This window comes from Eumetopias jubatus, unplaced genomic scaffold (genome assembly GCF_037043125.1).
Source record: "Eumetopias jubatus isolate StellerSeaLion01/CBP00866 unplaced genomic scaffold, mEumJub1_p1.0 scaffold_5, whole genome shotgun sequence".
In the NCBI taxonomy this organism is placed as follows: Eukaryota; Metazoa; Chordata; class Mammalia; order Carnivora; family Otariidae; genus Eumetopias; species Eumetopias jubatus.
The window spans coordinates 133026382-133034750 of record NW_028274811.1 but is presented as its reverse complement, the minus strand read 5'-3'; the positions used below and the strand labels follow the sequence as shown (position 1 = coordinate 133034750).

Below are 8369 nucleotides of genomic sequence, written 5' to 3'. Positions count from 1 at the left end.
TGTTGTCTGTCAATAACATAACCATCTGCCAACAGGGCGTCAGATTGATGAAACAGGCTTACCCAGACTTAATTGACATGATGGTAGAAAGGTCTAAAATGTAACAAGAGAAATGCCTTTCAAAGCCCTGCTTGCCTTATGTTTTCCACTTTTTCTTTGTCCCGGGTATTTCCCAGGGCCAACCTCAGGGTTAGTATGTAAGAGCATTACCAAAGGGCAAGAGTATAAAGAAAGGAATGACCTATGGCCATATTTGCATTTTACCATACTTACCTGAAAGTCCTCTCATGTCCCCACTGCCCTTAATTTGAACAAAAATGTGTTCCTCTAGGAGGGCATCTAAGTCTGCTTTCCAAAATTTTACTCAGGTTCTGACGAACAATGACATTAATCTTACGTCATACTTAACCTCTCCAAATAGTCATGTGTAATGCTAAATGTAGAAGGGACATACAATTTACCATATTTATTATACGTATTTCAAACTGATAAAAGTTACTGAGAATATTTTATTTATTTTTATTTATTTTTTTTTTATTTAAGACAGGGAATATTTTATTCAAACCCATTAGGGAAATGGACAGCTTGGGTGTATAACAAAGTGGTGTGTTTTAAAGCATAAGTTAGTAATTACATATGAGAGAATACACTACTACATACAAATTAACTGATGAGAACACAGTTTTCAATGTTTAAAACAGAATATGCTTCCCTGTAAAAGCAGCACCTTTGTTACATTTTTTTAATTAGCATTCCTCTCTTTCTTCACCCTCTCCTTCAACAAAATCCACCCCAACCTCCTCATATTCCTTCTCAAGGGCAGCCATGTCCTCACGGGCCTCAGAAAACTCCCTTCCTCCATGCCCCCCCCCACATACCAGTGAACAAAGTCACACTTGGCATACATCAGGTCAAACTTGTGGTCCAGGCAAGCCCAGACCTCAGCAAAGGCAACAGTGTTGCTCAGCATGCACACAACTCTCTCTACTTTGGCCAGGGCTCCACCAGATGCCACAGTGGGAGGTGGGTAATTAATGCCAGTTTTGAAGCCTGTGGGGCACCAGTCCACAAACTGTATGGTATGCTTGGTCTTGATGGTGGCCATGGCAGCATTGACATCTTTGGGAACCACATCGCCATGGTACAAAAAACAGCAAGCCCCATATTTACCATGGTGAGGGTCACATTTCACCATCTGGTTGGCTTGCTCTAAGCATGCATTGGTGATCTCTGCTACAGAAAGCTGTTCATGAGAGACTTTCTCAGCAGAGAAGACAGGAACATATGTGGCCAGAGGGAAGTGGATATGGGGATAGGTTACCAGGTTAGTCTGGAATTCTGTCAGATCAACATTCAGGGCTCCATCAAATCTAAGTGAAGCAGTGATGGAGGACATAATTTGACATATATATATATATACACATATATATATATATATGACCTATATATATATATGACCTATATATATATATATATATATATACATATAAATTTAACATATGATAAATTTAGCATTTTGAATCACTGATTGGACAGTAGTAATATAACAGTACTTTATATTTAACCCATTGCCTAACAATTTAAACAATTTCAATAAAGTTCATATAACAGTAATTTACTTAGAGATCAAAGCCAAAAAAAATATTAAAAAGAATAGTGTCTTGGGGAAGTTTTTTTGGTATGAAACAAGGCAAAAATTGTCAGATTACAAACTCTCACTAGAGAATGGTTTCCGTTAAAAAAAAAGCTACATGTTAGATTTACATGATTATTTTTCATACATGTTAAAAAGAAAATAATGTTCATAGCCAACAAATCAGTAATAAAAAGATAGCAGAATAGTATATGTACAAAGATATTATAAGGTAATTTATAGCAGAAGAAAAAAATTGGTAAATAAAGATGGGTAAAGAAGTGAAATGTGATGAAAAATAGAGACATTAAAATGATAGCATTCATTTTATACTAGTGTTTGAGTATCATTTTAGAAAATATTAAAAATATATTGTTAAATATCAATAATGAGGAGAAAACACACTAACAGACTTGATGAGATTTCTAATTGTTAACATATGCCTTAAGGGGAATTTGGCAATATCTACTTTTTTTAAAGATTTATTTGAGAGAGAGAGAGAAAGAGAGAAAGCACAGAGGGAGAAGGAGAAGCAGACACCCCACCAAGCAGAGAGCCCTCTGAGCAGAGAGCCCGATGCGGGGCTCAATCCCAGGACCCTGAGATCATGACCTGAGTCGAAGACAGGTGCCCCAGTAATATCTGTTTATTTATGGAATACACATAAACTTTGCAATTTCTTGATTAAAGTGTATCCTGTGTAAGTATATATATAAGTATTTCTCTAGATTCCACAGATTAATGTAGATCATACTCTGAATGAATAATTAATGTCATTATTTATAATAATAGATTCTAATAGTCTAATTGATTTAATTAATCATATTTTCACACATTGGAATACTACATAGTAGGAATATTTGTTGTAAAATCACATGCCCTTGCACGTATGTGTATATAATAGGAAATATTGTAGAAGCATACCATGAACATGATTGAAAACATTTTGGGAGCAGTGCTTTTGCTGGGCAATTTCACTTTATATTATACTTTTTATGTTTTAAATATTTGTAAAATTTTTAAAGTTTTATTTTGTGGTAATTGTGTTTTATACTTTATATTAATGAGAATATGGAAAGCATTTATGATGCAGTGTTTACTGACTATAGAGAGATGGCCATTATATTTCTACCGGAGGTTAATAAAATATTATTTTATACACAATAGTGTATAGTATAAAAACAATTACTCTAACCTTACACATTTCCCTAATTGTATAGATCTCTAAAGCAGATACTTCCAATATATAGAAGTGTCTACTTCTGAAAATAGCAATTTAACCTGATTCCATTCATATATAGTATCCCCTTCTTCCCTCTTCCTATTCAATTCCTTTTGGGCCCGGTTGAATTCTCAGAATCTTTATGCAAATGTAACTCCATTTATTACCAGATCTTTTATCTAAAATTACCAGATGTTCCTTTGGAAGCCATCACTTACACATTTGCTCAATTGCCCATAGTGCCACAGCCACTATTATGTAATGAATACTTGCCTAATATTTGCTTAAAACAATTTTTATTTTTTAGTGACTTAATCAGTGCTTTCTTGTAAGCCCTACTGATGGTTATCCAGCTAAGCATTAAAAATACAGTATAGTTGGTTATTGCACAAGAATTATTGGAGAAAAATGATCAAATTTCAGGGTTAGGAATTTAGATAAAGTATTAAAATCATATCTGTACTTTATCAATTACTAATTAATAAGTAAACCATGAAAATACAAGTCACATTCTGTCAGAATAATTCACAGGAATGTGAATATATATACATGATATTATTAGATTAAAAATCATTTGTAGAAAAGGGCAAAACTAAATTTACATAGTGATTTTTATCATAGAACTTTCCCTTTGAGTCCTCTCATCAACTAGGATAAAAATATATATTGTTAGAAAGGTTTTATAAGCCCAAGGCTTAGGGTTCATGTAGTTTTAATTTACATCTCCTTCATTTATTTCTGAATTACCTTCTTTTTTCTTCTCCTAATTCTCTTCTCTCTTATATCTATTTTCTATGGCCTCTTAACTATTATAAATGAAGAGAAGGAGACTCAAACAGTTATGTGCCTTATCCAAGGTCACAGACTTCAATATGTGCCAGAAATAAAGTGTAAATTCAAGCATGGTTAACTATAAAATTAGCAATTTATCTGATATTCAGGAAAGACTGATTATGGACAGTGTTCATCTACTTATTAGAGAAATAATTAGGCTACAAGAGAAATATTTAGGCTATTTTTTCATACAAAACTTTTATATTTACTGTTTGTTTGAAATACTTGGAATACAGCAGTGGCCACACAGAGCCAAAAATACATATATTTCATATGTTTTTAGTTCTCATATTTAGGAAAGATTTTGTCACATTTTGTTTAACATATTAGAACCACTGTTGTTAAATCTCTCAAATAGGAATCTATAAAAAAAATGTTATAGTACCTGGAGGATCTAAGATACTTGCTGGTAACACTTTGTAAATCATTACAGTTATTCATTGGTAATTTTAAAGTGCTTTTCCTTTTATTCCTGTAAAACCCATTTACAATTCCATTTTATAAAAATAAAGTTTTATAAATTACTTTGCTCTTGTAACAGATTTAAAGGGTAGTCAGTGGAAGCGTGATTTTCTAATAAAATTAAGATTCAGAGCTCTTAAGTTTCCATTTTTAGTACCTGTTGGTGCTGGCACTAAAATGCCAGTCATTGGATGTCCCCATCAGCTTTTGTACTTCTCTGCTACAGCTGTTAACCAATCAGAACTTAAAAGAGTACCCAAGACAAAGGAAAGAAATACATAAAACCTCTGTATCTCTCGAACTATGATTCAGTTCTTTATTTCATAGTTTCTGTGGTCATAATTTCTTTTTAATTTCTGTAATGATCTAGGGACAATAGTATAGGTAGATGTATTTTGAACTTCTTGCACAACCTGTGGTCTTTTTTCCTACTTTTGGTTTGTTGATGATATATATGGTTGGTTTATGCAGCATGCTATTAGTAAAAAAACAAATAAAATCATAGGTGTGTGAAGGCTGAAAAGATGAAAGTAGAGAAAAATTGCATTATATTTTTAGGTATTTGAAAATATTTCCTGGGAGTGATTCTCTTTAGTCAAGCAGGAAAGATCTTTCTCACTCCACAGTATTTTTTACCATAAGATACTGTATGGCCATGAGTCATTTCCCTAATATCTATTTTACTAAAAATCAAATGCATAAGCAAACCTTAAAGGAAGATGCATTATTGTAAATCTAAAAATAACAATAATAAAACAAAAATAGAACATTTCTAGGGTGTTTAAAATACCAGAAGAAAAGTGATATACCTGTCTAGTTAACTTAATTCTACTCCATATCTTTAGTTAGCATTTTCAAACTATTTCTAGTTTTATGTTTTGCACCTGCATGTAAATCACACTGTTATTCACCTGAACAGCTTCTTTTGGATGGCTTCCCAGATTGGAGCCATTTATACAGAAAATGGGGTTTTTTTTGGCAGGAGAAGTTCTAAGTGAAGTGAATAGTCTTGATTGGTCGGTACATAAAACCCACAAATGCACAGAAGGGAAGAGTTGGTACTGTAATTGTCCAAAAAGCAGTGCTTGGCATTGCAGAATGAAGTATTTTTATTGGATCTCTCTATACTAAGAAGAAGACAACGCTGTAGTTTTCATTTGGTAAATGGAATAAATCGAACACTTGTAATTTTCCATTCACTTGGAGTTTCTTGCTGCCATTAGAATGATACTCCAAATTGATTTGTATTACTGCAGCTGAACCTTACCAGGCTTTAGGAAAAAAAAAAAAGGTGCTTACTGACATTGCTTTGCATTTATATATTATAAATATGCTGAAGCTTCTGTTTATTCAGGATAAGTGAGAAAGATTGTACAAATGATTAAGCTACTAATAAAGAGTTTTCACAAATGTTACATATTATAGTTATGAGTAAAGACTTCAAACTGTATGCATTGAAATTCTTGCCCAAAAGGTAGAGTTGTGTGTTCAAGAGCAGCTTATAGGACCTCAGTAGAATTCAGGTTCATCCTTTATAACAAGCAAAAATATAGGACATGTCCAATAAGGTATGTATGAGGGGAAAATGAGACAATAAATGGAAAGACCTAATAAATTATCAACAATGTGTGCTGCTGATTGTAGTAGTTGCATGTAATATTTTTCTGTTCACATAAATCTTTTGAAGTTATCTTTATAATTATTTTATATATTTTATTTCATTGTATAGATAAAGAAACTACAATTCAGGAATACTTAGTGACCCTTTACTTGTCAAGTAGAAGAAGCAGACCCCAAACTACAAGTTCCTTTTTCTCTCATATGATTTAGCATAAAGGTAAACATTGAACATTTCATCCCCTGCCCATTTTTTTTTTCCCCAAAAAACCCTCACACATTCTTTTAGGATCATGCCATTCCTTAGTTTATCACAGTGAGCATCAGTTATCATTCTTTAGTCTTACAGTAGGACTGAACTTTTTTATGCATCCTATATTTTGTTGGTATGTTGTACAGGTTTCATGCCATATATTACAATATGCTTAATCTTAAATATGATGTTATCTAATCACATCTTTCCATGAAGTAAACATTTATATGTCTTATTTATATAAAATTTATTTTAATAACCAAAAAATTTGTGACTATTTGAACTTGTTAGAGTAATAGATAAAGATGAGAAACACTGGACAGAGGACAGATTTAACTTACTGAGACATTGATAGTTTGTGATACTGAAAAGAAAGGAGCGTCTCATACAGTAAAACATAAATAATGGGAATAATAAAATTGGCTTTTTCCTACCAAACATATTTATTACTTTTATCATAAAAAGCAAGTTAATAAGCCTTACAAAATTGGAAACATGTTATCAGCAGAAAATTTATTTGAATCTATTAAAATGAGAGGAATTTTTCTAAAACCAATTTGTACCCACTGAAAATTTTGCTCACTAAAAATGAGCTTATTTTCAATATTTTCCAGGATTCGGTATATATTATTAAATTGCCAAACTTAATTTAATCTACTCATTTACTTATTCAACACATGTTTAAGTACATGCTTTGTGTACAAAATAAACATAGCTGTGACCAAAAGGAAATTACAGTTTACTTGAGAAGATATCTATTGTGATGGTTATTGCTGTGTGTGTTAATATGACTGGGCTAAAGGATGCCCAGATAGCTGGTAAACAAATTAATTCTGGGCATTTTTGTGAGGGTGTTTCTAGAAGAGATTAGCATTTGAATCAGTAGACTGAGTGAAGATTTCCTTCACCAATGCCTGTGGGCATCATCCAATTCATTTAGAGCTTGAATAGAATGAAAAGTTAGAAGAAGGGTGAATGATCTCCTTCTGCTTTAGCTTAGTATTTAATGAAAAATGCTAATCTGCAAATACAAGAGTTCATCAAACTCCAAGTAGGATAAATTCAAAGACACCCTGAATTAATCACATTATACTCAAACTGTTGAGAGATTAAGAGACATTCTTGAAAATAAGAGGAAGATGACTGACTCTTCAGGTTCAAAAGATACTCAGTAAAATTAATAGCTGACTTATCAGAAATAAGGAAGGCCAAATGTGATAGATGACATATTAAAATAACTGAAGGAAACAGACTACCTATGATGAATTTTATATCCAGCAAAATTATATATCAAAAATTAAGGAGACTTTAAGTGATTCCTAGATACACTATTGAACAATACAATAAACCTCTTAGACCTAACAGGTGTCTATAGAACACTCTACCCAACAATGCAGAATACATATTTTTTTGCAAGTGCATATAAAACATTCTCTAGGCCATAGTTTAGGCCATGAGACAAGCCTTGGTAAATTTAAAAAAAAAAAGTGAAAACATACCAAATATATTTTCCAAACATAGCATAATTAAATTAGAAATAAAAGCAGCAGGTAAGTTGGGACATTCACAAATGTAGGGAAATTAAAAAACAATTTCCTAAATAAAGAGTGCTTTAAGGAAGAAATCACAAGGTATTCAGAAAAATAGTACTTTTTTTAGATGAATAAGAACAAAAATGTGACATACCAATAGTTATGTGATACAACCTAAGCAGTATCTTAAAGGGAAATTTGCAGAGATAAATACCTAAATTTAAAAAGATATAAATTCCACAATGTAACCAAAAACATTAAGAACCTTAAGACTTAGGTGACCAAATTAAGCCCAACAGAAGAAAATAATAAAGATTATTAGATCACAAATAGGTGGAATAGATCATAGACAATTATTACATAATATCAATGAAAGTTTCCTGTTTGAAAATATCAACAAATATGACAAACCTTTAACGAGAATGTCAAAAAAAAGTGAATATCAGAAAAGAAAGCAGATCATCACAACTAAATTGATAGAAATAGAATTGTAGAAAAATACTATAAAAACTGTATACAGACAAATTAACTAACTACGCATTAATGTACTACCAACCTTGATCCAGCCCTGTGTAAAAGGATTATACAACATGACCAAGTGGGATTTTATTTCAGCACTGCAAAGTTGTGACAAACGATAGGAAAATCGTTTAATGTAATACACAATAGTAGAGAATAAAGGAAAATAATCATGATTATCTTAATAGATGCAGAAAAGCACATGATAAAATCCAACATGTTTTCATGATAAAAACACTAACCAAACTGAGCATAGAAGGCAATTTTCTCAACCAAAAAATCTGCATCTCTGAATGA

General features: G+C 32.0%; 1 pseudogene; it reads right to left on the bottom strand.

The window, feature by feature from the left end:
• Window positions 1-746: 746 nt before the first annotated feature.
• Window positions 747-1396, bottom strand: LOC114204740 (tubulin alpha-1D chain-like; annotated as a pseudogene).
• Window positions 1397-8369: the final 6973 nt, after the last annotated feature.